The 10,617-nt window shown below is 38.4% G+C and overlaps 1 long non-coding RNA gene across 1 annotated transcript; it reads right to left on the bottom strand.

Moving 5' to 3' along the window:
• Positions 1–4,649: 4,649 nt before the first annotated feature.
• LOC135175083 (uncharacterized) lies at positions 4,650–6,669 on the bottom strand. The gene is made up of 3 exons (XR_010302220.1): positions 6,633–6,669; positions 6,421–6,518; positions 4,650–4,937 (listed from the first exon to the last, which is right to left on the bottom strand). It is a non-coding gene; the product is annotated as an uncharacterized LOC135175083 (long non-coding RNA).
• Positions 6,670–10,617: the final 3,948 nt, after the last annotated feature.

The raw sequence follows: 10,617 nt of genomic DNA on the forward strand, positions 1-10,617 counted from the left end.
TACCATTAGGAATGCAAGAATGTGGCCACAGCCTGAAATAGTAATAGAAGATATAATGTAAAATGAAGAACAAGGAAAATGATAAATGATATCTTAATATACATTTTGTAGACTCAGCTCCCTTTAGATTTTTATACCATGCTTTTCTGCATTATGTCAGAATTTCTTGGAAATGCTCTTTTTCTTATACTGAATCTGCTAACATTTCCATTAAATGAACTATCTGCTAACATTTCCATTAAATTAACTATCAGGAGTGACAAATCACTGTATAAATAATATTCAGGAAACAAAATAATGTGCCTGTATCAGCATCAACAGACTTTGTTCCAAGTGAGGGACAGTAGGAATAATATTAATCTCCCTAGAATTAGTGCTGAATTAATTTCTCAATTTTCAGTCAAGAGTCATCAGCTTCAAACTTTTATCTGCTAACATTTGAATTGGAATAGGAGATGTGGCATGAATGTATAGACCTGTTTTCTGCAACTCTAAGGAAATGGTGTAAGGCAAAGGCGTTGCCAATTCTATGAAAAACAAGGCAAAAGTGTGGCAGATGCAAACATTCTTGTGCAAACAGATATTAGGGTTATTCAGGTTATTGCATGACAGGACATTTAAAACAGACATCTGTCCAAACAGATATTAGAGTTATTCAGGTTGTTGTATGACAGGGCATTTAAACAATCAGTTTCATGCAAATGGTAGCACAGTATGGATACATTAAACAAAAGTGAAGGGCAGGCAAAGGGGAAACTGGAATCTTTTGTAGGGTACAGAAGTCCCTTGGCCTTTCAGCAGGTAACCTGGCCAGTGAAGTGATGGATAAGAGCTTACTCATTCCGTCTCTAATGGATAGAATTTTGTTACTGTGTTTTTTTCAGTTTGACAATAAATCAATATATTCTCTATGGGTGGAATGGTTCTGAGTCTATGTACTGCATTGCTATTGCTGTTCTCTTTGTAACTTCTGGTGTAAACATGTGCCTGAGGAAAGACTCCTTACTTGTCTGCACCTTAGACAAACCATCCTAAAATGTGACAGGACTTCTATCTACCACAGTTATTTCTGCCAGATGGGTACATAATTCCCCGAGAACATTCACTTTTAAATGAATCCTTTCACTTGTACTCCATGCTTTATGTTAATCATTTTGTGAATATTTCAGCAAATGAGTTATTGGGAGGAAGATGTGCCAAAGAGAATAATTTTCTATAGTAATAACAGAATATTCAAATAAAATTAATAATACATTTAGCAACTTGAATATTTATACTTTAAATTCTGTGCTTCTCTGGCCCTGGAAATTCTTTGTGTCTCAGAGAATTTGATGTGTCCCAATTGCTTCAGTTGCTCTGATCTTATACTCACTGATATAAGAGTTATTTCTTTGGATTTGTACCCTTGGAAATTAGGATAGGTATGTGATTTTATCTTGTAAACACCCTCACAAATATTTTGTGAACATGCTATTCACCAGTGTCTGCAGAAAATAGTATTTGAATAATTATTGTATTTGAGAAGCACAACAGTGAATAATTCATAGAGAAGGAAGATAAATTAGACCATACGCCTATCACAAATAATTAATCAGAGTTTTCTGCCTGATTAGAAAAAAATATCTAAGGCAGCATAATAGGAATAATTGGTCAATAAGAACAGTTTAAGGAGATTCATGGTAGGCATGAATTGTGTGGCTGTACTTGTTTATGCATATTTCAATGTGTTTATTGCTATCTCAACCTTTCCAAATAAAATAATGCATCTTTCACCATTGTCTTAAGGTTGTCTGCATTTTGAGCATATCTTTTTTGAATGAAGGTTTTGCTTGTTTACAAGAATGTTAATAAGGATAAAGTAACAATTGTTAGATTGAGTTTAAGAAGAATGTTAATCACTTATTAAGGTCACCTATTTGAAAAATTACTTGTAGCAATTATGACATTAAAAGAGGGGAAATAAACAGTAAATATGCAAATCGAATTTACAGTAATTACATTTCTCTGCATGACAAGGACTAATGATATTATTTTTAAGTGATAGAGTTACTCTTGAACTGGCTTTCCACAGATGACTTTAATTGTCATGATGACTTCATAATGAATCTTAATAATATTATATTCACAATATCAGCATGTCTTTCAAATACAACTGCAAAAATAATTTGCTATTACTTTCAAGACTATGTTAGCTTTTTGTACCCAAATACAACAGAAAATAAAAACCAGAAAGAAAAAGCCCTCATTTTTTCCTCAGAAACCAGAACACAAGTCAACAGCTAAATAAAATCATGTAGTGACACTATTTCATTTAGACAAGGAAAGGAAACTTTTATAAAATAAAAACTTTTTCAGATAACAGTTTTTTTTCAAATGTTGTATGCTGTCTGTTATAATCTTGCACAATTTTCTGTTTTATACATGTAATAAAGTTACTTTCAGAAAATCCTCCCCTAAGATAATGTGAAATTATCATCTGTTTTTTTTCCCCATGATTTAAATGACATAGAGGAAATTAGAAAAACAACTCATGGCATCAGACATAAATAAAGGCAATGATTAAAGTACTAAGAGACTCACAAAAGAAGTCCTATAACAGAAATTTATCAATAAGAAATAAAACTTAAACATAACTTGCATTCTTTGGGAATATTGTACAACCTCCCAGTTAAGGGACAGCAAGCACAGTCTGAAATCCTATGGATATAAGGTGTTTGTGTAAACTCTAAAATTGAAATGGCATTGTTTGAGGAGAACAGCACACGACAATATGTGCCTTGTGGAAAGTAAATTTTCAGCATGTCTTCCTATTCTGCACTGAGATGCTCAAACATGCTGAGCTATCCATGACTGCACATGTAAGGTTTTATGTTACATTTTAGTGCAAATGGTAGTATTCCAGTCTTTTGCAAGAGAGAAGATGTTGGGCTGTCTTTTGTTGGTACTTACATATGAAAACATTGGTCACTATTTGTCCTGGAGTCCTGTACCCCTAAATTCCTCTCCTACCCGGACTTCGGGGGGGAAGGGGAAAAGCCGCCTGTTTCCCCCCCCCCCTCGCCTGCCCTGCAGCCGTGAAGGGGGCGGGGACTGCCCCGTGAGTTCCCGCGCTGGAGCCAGGCTGGGATTGGCCGTGCGCTTTCGCGCCTAAGGTGTGGTAACTCTGCCCTTTGTCTAGCCAAGGTTATAAATATTGGGGGTCTTCCCGCCTTTGGGGTTCCCGCTTTGGATTTTGCCTGTGCCTGGACGTATGTCTCTGCCTGAGCTCACTCAAGCCCCCTGTGCCTGGACTGCAGAGAGACCAAAGGATTCACTTTCCTGTTAGGCACACCTTTGTCTGCCTAACCACCCTTAACAACTCCTGCAGCCGCTGGAGGAGGAAGACAGACCCCACGAGCCAGCCTGAGTGAGTTATTTGGCTTAGCTTAATTTAGTAAGAAACCGCTATTAATTAATAGCTGAGTCCTTTTCCAAACTCTGACTTCAAAAATATAGTCAGATTATTGATGGTATCCTCGTAGATTAATTCTCATGTAACTGAACCTGTTTATCAAACGAAATTAATCTTTGTATATATAGTTGTGGGGGCGGGTTTTTGTAAAAATAAAAAATATCTATTTTTGATAAATTCTCGACTCGGCCACGAATTAATCCTGCTCTCCGCAACACTATTGGAAAGAAGTTCTTCCCAGAGAGAGTGATTTGCCAGTGGAATGGGCTGCCCAGGGAGGTGGTGGAGGCACCGTCCATGGAGGGTTGAAGAAAGGAGTGGATGAGGCACTTAGTGTCATGGTCTAGTTAATTGGATAGGGCTGGGTGCTAGGTTGGACTGGATGATCTTGGAGGACTCTTCCAACCTGGTTGATTCTATGACTGCTCTTTAGGAAGTTAACATTTGAATTTAGCACAAAAGGATCTATTATGAAAGCTTGGGGAAAGGTAACATTCAAATAATTTCCACATTAATCAATAGATAAATACAATATATATGTTGTTCAGGTGAGTCAAAGCTTCTCATACAAGTTTTTCTCTTGAGTGCTATATTCTGACTTTTGCACAGTGTGATTGACAGACATGCTAAATGCTGTCAAATTGATGGGTATTTGGGGCAGTTCTGAAGGAGCAATGTCAATTGTTTGGTGTAGTGGTGTGGTCTCCCTAACTCATTGATCTGCTTGCTTCTAATTTTCAAATTGAATAGAAAATAAACACAACTTTTGTTACACTTTGTAAAGGGTCATTCTGACTGGCACAGGGTTGAGTTACAAGTCTGTATCAAGTTCAGCTAACTGGAACAGGGATTTTACTGGAACAGGGACTTTAGAGTGAGGGTGATGGAGCACTGGACAGGCTGCCCAGAGGTTGTGGGGTCTCCTTCTCTGGAGACTTTCAAAACTTGCCTGGTTGCATTCATGTGCAAACTACCTTAGGGATCCTGCCATGGCATGGAGGTTGGGGTCTATCATCTCTGGAGGTCCCTTCCAACCGCTAATGATCTGTGTGATTCTGTGATTAGATTGAAGGCATCCACAAATTCTCTCTGTTCTAACTTGATCTTTTGAAATGTCCTGCATTCAGAAATGTCTATCAGTGAGAGTACCAGAGGAAAACAAATCATATGTTTCAGGTTTTGTTATAAGTATAGGAAAACTTCTTTTTTTTTATTTCTCTAAGTTACATCTAACAGTCTTTGGGTAAAGAAACACCTCTTTAAAGAGATCATGAAGTTACCATATTCATGTTGTCCTTTCATTGAAAAGAAAATGAGAACATTCTATAACAAAAGAAATTCATTCATGATAACAGATGAATGCAGTCTAAATACTTGAAACTATCTGCAAACATTGATATTGTCTATGGAATTTGAATGTAGAATGCTCCTTATGTTTGATACAGTGCTGGCAATACACTCTTCTGACTTAAAGCAGTGTATTCTCCTGTGGACATAACAAATACCTAGTAATGAAACTAATTTTTTTAAGTGTTTTTGTTTTGTTTTTTTAACTAAACTAGTTTTTACTTTGGAACGAACTTTACCACAAAAACTAAGCAAGCTTTAAGGACATGAAAGTTCCTCAGTCGTTTATGTTTGCTCTAAAACAGCCCAGTTATCTATGAAAGGAATCACTTGAAGCAAAACAGCTTTATATTCCCATAATATGATCAGTTTACATACTCATCAAATTACTGATACATTTCAAGTGTATCAGTACTCTTGGTATGTGGACAAATAGAGCATAAAAGTTATCACTGTAGTCACATAGGCGATCTACTGTCTAGAGAAAAGTAATAAATCCCAGATTTTAGGTCTGAGAAGGCTTGATCCTTAATAGGACTAGTTCATCATCATCAAGATCAGTCCTGGTTTATCTATTTAACCCTTTTTCACAGCAGTCAGGCTGATAGAGATACCAAATGTCAGGCAATAGCAAGTAGAGTGTTGCTGCACCCACAGGGATAAACTCTGAAACAGTCTTAACTCTGAAACAGAAGTGGAGCCTGTTAAAAGTCAAAGCCACAGCAATGGACAAATCAAGTCCAGGGCCCATCTAGGGATGCTAGAGAGGAGGAGAAAGGAGATGATGTCTGAGACAGGACCAGAGACAAGTCTACAAGACCTGAGGTTCAAAGATACAATATCAGAGAGAGGCTTCCTGATGACTAGTACAAAAGCTGCTTGGCACGGTTGACTGGGTACATGATAACATCCTGAAAATTCCCATTTGTGGCTTGGGAGTGACTATATAGCTAGGTTAATTTCAATAGACAGCCTGGACACAGGCTTTCTGGAACCAAAAACAGTCGAGTCACTAGCAGTGATTCAGGAAAGAATTTTCTGTTTGGGGATAAACACTGGAAGTGTGCAACTGAATCTGAAATACAAGATAAATCAGATCTCAAACTTGGCCTATTAGAAAGAAGAGTTGTTTAACAGAACTGATTTACTTCTGTAGTTTTAGGCAACTAAAAATCCCTAGATTCCCTTTTTTTCTATTAAACAGAATAAAAGCAATACCTATATATATAATCTATTTAACTTCTAAGATATATGTCTAATTTTGATAAATCACTTTCTGGACATGTCTAATTTGTTGATTAGAGTAAGAGATGGCAGTAATTAACTCAGTCTGTTTAGAATTTAGAACCAAGATAGAGCATTAGCTCTTAAACTGCTACACACAGCCTCTGAACATTCCCAGCTAGAGGCATTTTTTTGGTGCTTGTGATGTTTTTTCAGTTTAGTAACCCATAGTGGGTCCTTCTGTAAGTGCTTTCCACTCCTCCTTTAAAGCCATGTGGCTGCAGTGTCTTTAGCTGATGAAGTCCATGCCTACTTGCTGCTTGAAGAATCACTGCCTTACATTTGTTATCCACCTGACTCCTTTATAGCCCATTGGTTTTGTACTGGAAGTGACTTACCTGTGAGCTTCCAGTTCCACCAAGTACTTCAACTCTTCATGAGCAAGCAGAAGGAATAAGCTAAACAAAGAGAAGCTCAGCCTAAAGAGACCCAGCACCTGTGGGTGATACAATCATAAGCTTCCTATCCTGCCTAGCCGGGGGGCCACACCAGGCCCCCCGGCCTTTAGATCCCCTCCACCATTCACCCAGTGCACACCATGGGGACTCACCGATGATGATGTGAGGAGGATCCCTCTGCCCAGTTGGGCAAGCTTGGGGCTTGTCTTTCCTGGAGCTGATTATAAAGGGGAGTGGGGAGGGAGGGCAAAGTGGCCACACCTGGGGTGGGAGGAGTCTCAACAGCACTCAGGTGCTCTGGGTTTGGGGGGAAAAGGTCAAAACACAGTGTGGGGTGGGAAAGGAGCAGGTATGGTGGAAAAGGGAAGCTGGGGACAGAATGGCTGGAGAGCAGCCAGGAAGAAAGAGAACTGGGGTTGCTGGTAGATAGTAGGCCAGCAGTGTGCCCAGATGGCCAAGAGAGCCAATGGCATTCTGGCCTGCATCAGGAACAGTGTGGCCAGTAGGACAAGGGAGGTTATTCTTCCCCTGTACTCAGCACTGCTCAGGCCACACCTTGAGTACTGTGTCCAGTTCTGGGCCCCTCAATTCAAGAGAGATGTTGAGGTGCTGGAACGTGTCCAGAGAAGGGTGACAAAGCTGGTGAGGGGCCTGGAACACAAACCCTATGAGGAGAGGCTGAGGGAGCTGGGGGTGTTTAGCCGGGAGAAGAAGAGGCTCAGGAGTGACCTCATTGCTGTCTATAACTACCTGAAGGGAGATTGTAGCCAGGTGGGGTTCAGTCTCTTCTGTCAGACAACCAGCCACAGAACACGGGGACACAGTCTCAGGTTGTGCCAGGGGAAGTCTAGGCTGGATGTTAGGAGGAAGTTCTTCCCAGAGAGAGTGATTGGCATTGGAATGGGCTGCCCAGGGAGGTGGTGGAGGCACCGTCCCTGGAGGTCTTCAAGAAAAGCCTGGCTGAGGCACTTAGTGCCATGGTGTAGTTGACTGGATAGGGCTGGGTGCTAGGTTGGAGTGGATGATCTTGGAGGTCTCTTCCAACCTGGTTGATTCTATGATTCTATTTTTTTTACCTCTGAAATTAATTTTGAATCCTTGTATATTGCCCAATTAATTAAATAATATCTTGAGGCCAAACCAGATGAAAACATTATCTGTGATTTGAAAGCAACACTGAGAGCTGTAGAACTAGTGTTGTCATCATCTGACTTTTTTTAGCTACCAAAACATCAAGTTCTGTTTCTCATGGAAGGTATGCTAAGGGCTACCTACATATAGGAAAGTAAACTTATAAATTAAAAACTCTTATTCAAATAAAAAAAAAAAACCAGAGACCTATAGATTCAAAGGGGAAAAAATTAAAGAAAAAAAATCCAAATATACCTTTGATCTAAAAGTTGTTCAGAATTTAATTAAGTGTTTTATAGCCTGTAAAGCCTTTTCTCTGCTTACCTATAGTACACTAAAATGGCACATCTATTAAAAGATAACTCCAGCTATCCCTAGGCCCCCTAATCTCTGAGGAGTGGCTACAACACGTGGGGATTCAATTCTTTACTAAACTTATCCTTCCTTAAATGCAAACTCCAAAGATCTTTTCATTCTTCTCAAAGCCTTTTTATAGTTACATATTTTACTAGGATTACTCTTATTCCATGCATCTCTTGGGCTCATTTCAAATTCCTCATTTATCTGAGAGGTCTTTATACCTTTCAATGGTTTAATCGTGTCCAAGAAGGACATAAGACTTTTTGCATTGTTTTTGTAGCCTAAGGATTAAAGTTGAATTTGCTTTGGGCCATAGCATGCAAAACAAGCCCAGGAATTTCTCCCCCTTTTATATAAATGTGTCCCTAGAACTATAATCGGCTGTGATCAGTATAATATTTAGAAGTTTAGAGCTGGTAATGGGTTTACTATGAAATCTAAGTAGAAACAAAAATTAAATGAGAATTTTTTTAGGGAACTGAATTAGCTGCTCAGGGACTGTGGTCAATTATGTATGAAGGTTCTAGAAATCAGAATAATAATTTAGACAATTATGTTGTAATACCCTATAATAAAAAATTATATAATCAGGAGATTATTAATTGAAGTAAATGTTACCTATGTCTCGTAATACATACTGGTTCCAAAGAAAAGGCAACTTTGAAATCAATAATCTAGAAACATTTGTTCATAATCCAGTGAATACTGCCTTGCAACTGCTAGCTGCAGACTGCAGTCTCAACATGAAGAGGAAAAGCCTCAGGACCTATCAGATATTCTCATGTGCAGAACAACTGGATGGCTATTAGATATGTAATACATATTTAGATTGTCTTTGCCCAGAGATGTGGAGTGATGCCTACTGGGACCACAGTGTTGATTCATTTATGCAAATTGTGACTTGCTAAGCATTTATTTGTTTATGCTTAAAATTTGGCTGAATGGACAGACATTTTCTGATATGTGATTTCATTACAAAAATTCTGCCCATATATATATAGAATAAATGCTGAGGTAAGCACATTGTAACCTCTGCAAAGAAAGAAATTAGTGTCATTCAGTTAGAACAATGAAAATTCTTGCTTGATGCACAGCATCAGTCAAAAAGACAACAGATAATACCAGCATTTATAGAGAAAGGGATAGAAGGCAACTCTGACAGTATTATTCTGCCATTATGGAAATTAAAAGGTATATTTTCTTTTTTGCAGGTTCTGAGGCAGCATCTGAGATAACAACATAATGTATCTTTCCTAGCCCTAAGAAATATAACATGAGTACCCAGTAATAACACTACAGCAGAAGCAAATATTACATCTTATGTGCGTTAGATGTAGGCACTCCTTTATTGCATCACCAGCTCTCTTCTGAAAACTAAGCTAAAATATTTTTATTTTGTCATTTTTATTTCCAAACTTTCCCAAGTCTCTAACACAGCAGACCCTATTCTAGTTCTCAAAGGTATAAAATTGAAAGTATATAAATATTTTACATTTAAAAACTTTTTCACATTAGTAAATGGTGGCATACAGTTGCTAACAGACACCTTTCTATGGTGTCTCTGCATGATGTTATGGTTCAGCAGCCAAATCTAAATACAACAGGCTTGAGAAACTGTGGTATGATCTACTGCAGTGTAATCTTCCCTGTCTCACTGGGCTGCCATCTGGTAAAGCAACTCACCTAGAAGAAGAGCAGTGACAGGGTCACTCTGGTAAAACCAATAGCAGAGACATATAGTCTCATTTGCCTTAGTGAATTTCTCATTTTCACTGATGTCTGGGTAGAAGAAAACTTTCTCAAGAGATTAATATAGTATGAATTTTCCATTTGTCCAGGCTTAACATGATTGAACTTGAGTTTATCTCATTTATTAAAGAAAAAACCTTTCCATATTTCTCAATCTTTAAGTCCAATTATTTTTAAGGGATTGGTTTCATGGCCCAAACTCTCTGATATTCCTGCCCTGCATTATTACTAGACTTAGATTCTACAGGGGGTGTTTTGGTGTTTGCTTCCTTCAGCAGCAAGGAATAATCTTATTTTGTCATTGTTATGAATTATGAAAAAATAATAATCTGTATTTATGTTGATATCCAGGCAGAGATTGTTACTAACTACGAACACGGTTTAGTAACATTAAATCTTGCCAGAAAACTTACTTGCAAGATTTGAAATGCATAGCAAGGATACTTACACACACAGGGAACAGGCAAAATAAGAACAGTTTAAGTGGTAACTAGCAAATGCAAACATTATACTGGAAGAGAAGATTCTTGCAGTTATATATACCAGCTAGCCACTACGTGGATGAAGGAAGCTTCTTTCTGCTTATGGCAGGAGGCAATTAGTGAATTAGAAGAGGCTTTAACTATTTATTCACAAAATAGTATCAGACAGTACCCACAGCACGTGGAGTGGTTGCTCTTGGTGGTCTCAAAGCCGTTAGACATTGCAGTTTCCCAGGATCTTTTCTCAGGAAGCTGCAAGTCTATAGCACAGTCTCTGACCTGGTTCCTCTTGATTCCTAATTCAGCAGAAGCCTTACAGAGGGGCAGGCAGGATGTAATGCGATGTGCAGTCTTGGCACAATGTCACGCTGGCTAGGCAGGCTGATTGCATGCAGATATTTAGAGCTTGTTCCTG

This window comes from Pogoniulus pusillus, chromosome 4, assembly GCF_015220805.1.
Source record: "Pogoniulus pusillus isolate bPogPus1 chromosome 4, bPogPus1.pri, whole genome shotgun sequence".
Lineage (NCBI taxonomy): Eukaryota > Metazoa > Chordata > Aves > Piciformes > Lybiidae > Pogoniulus > Pogoniulus pusillus.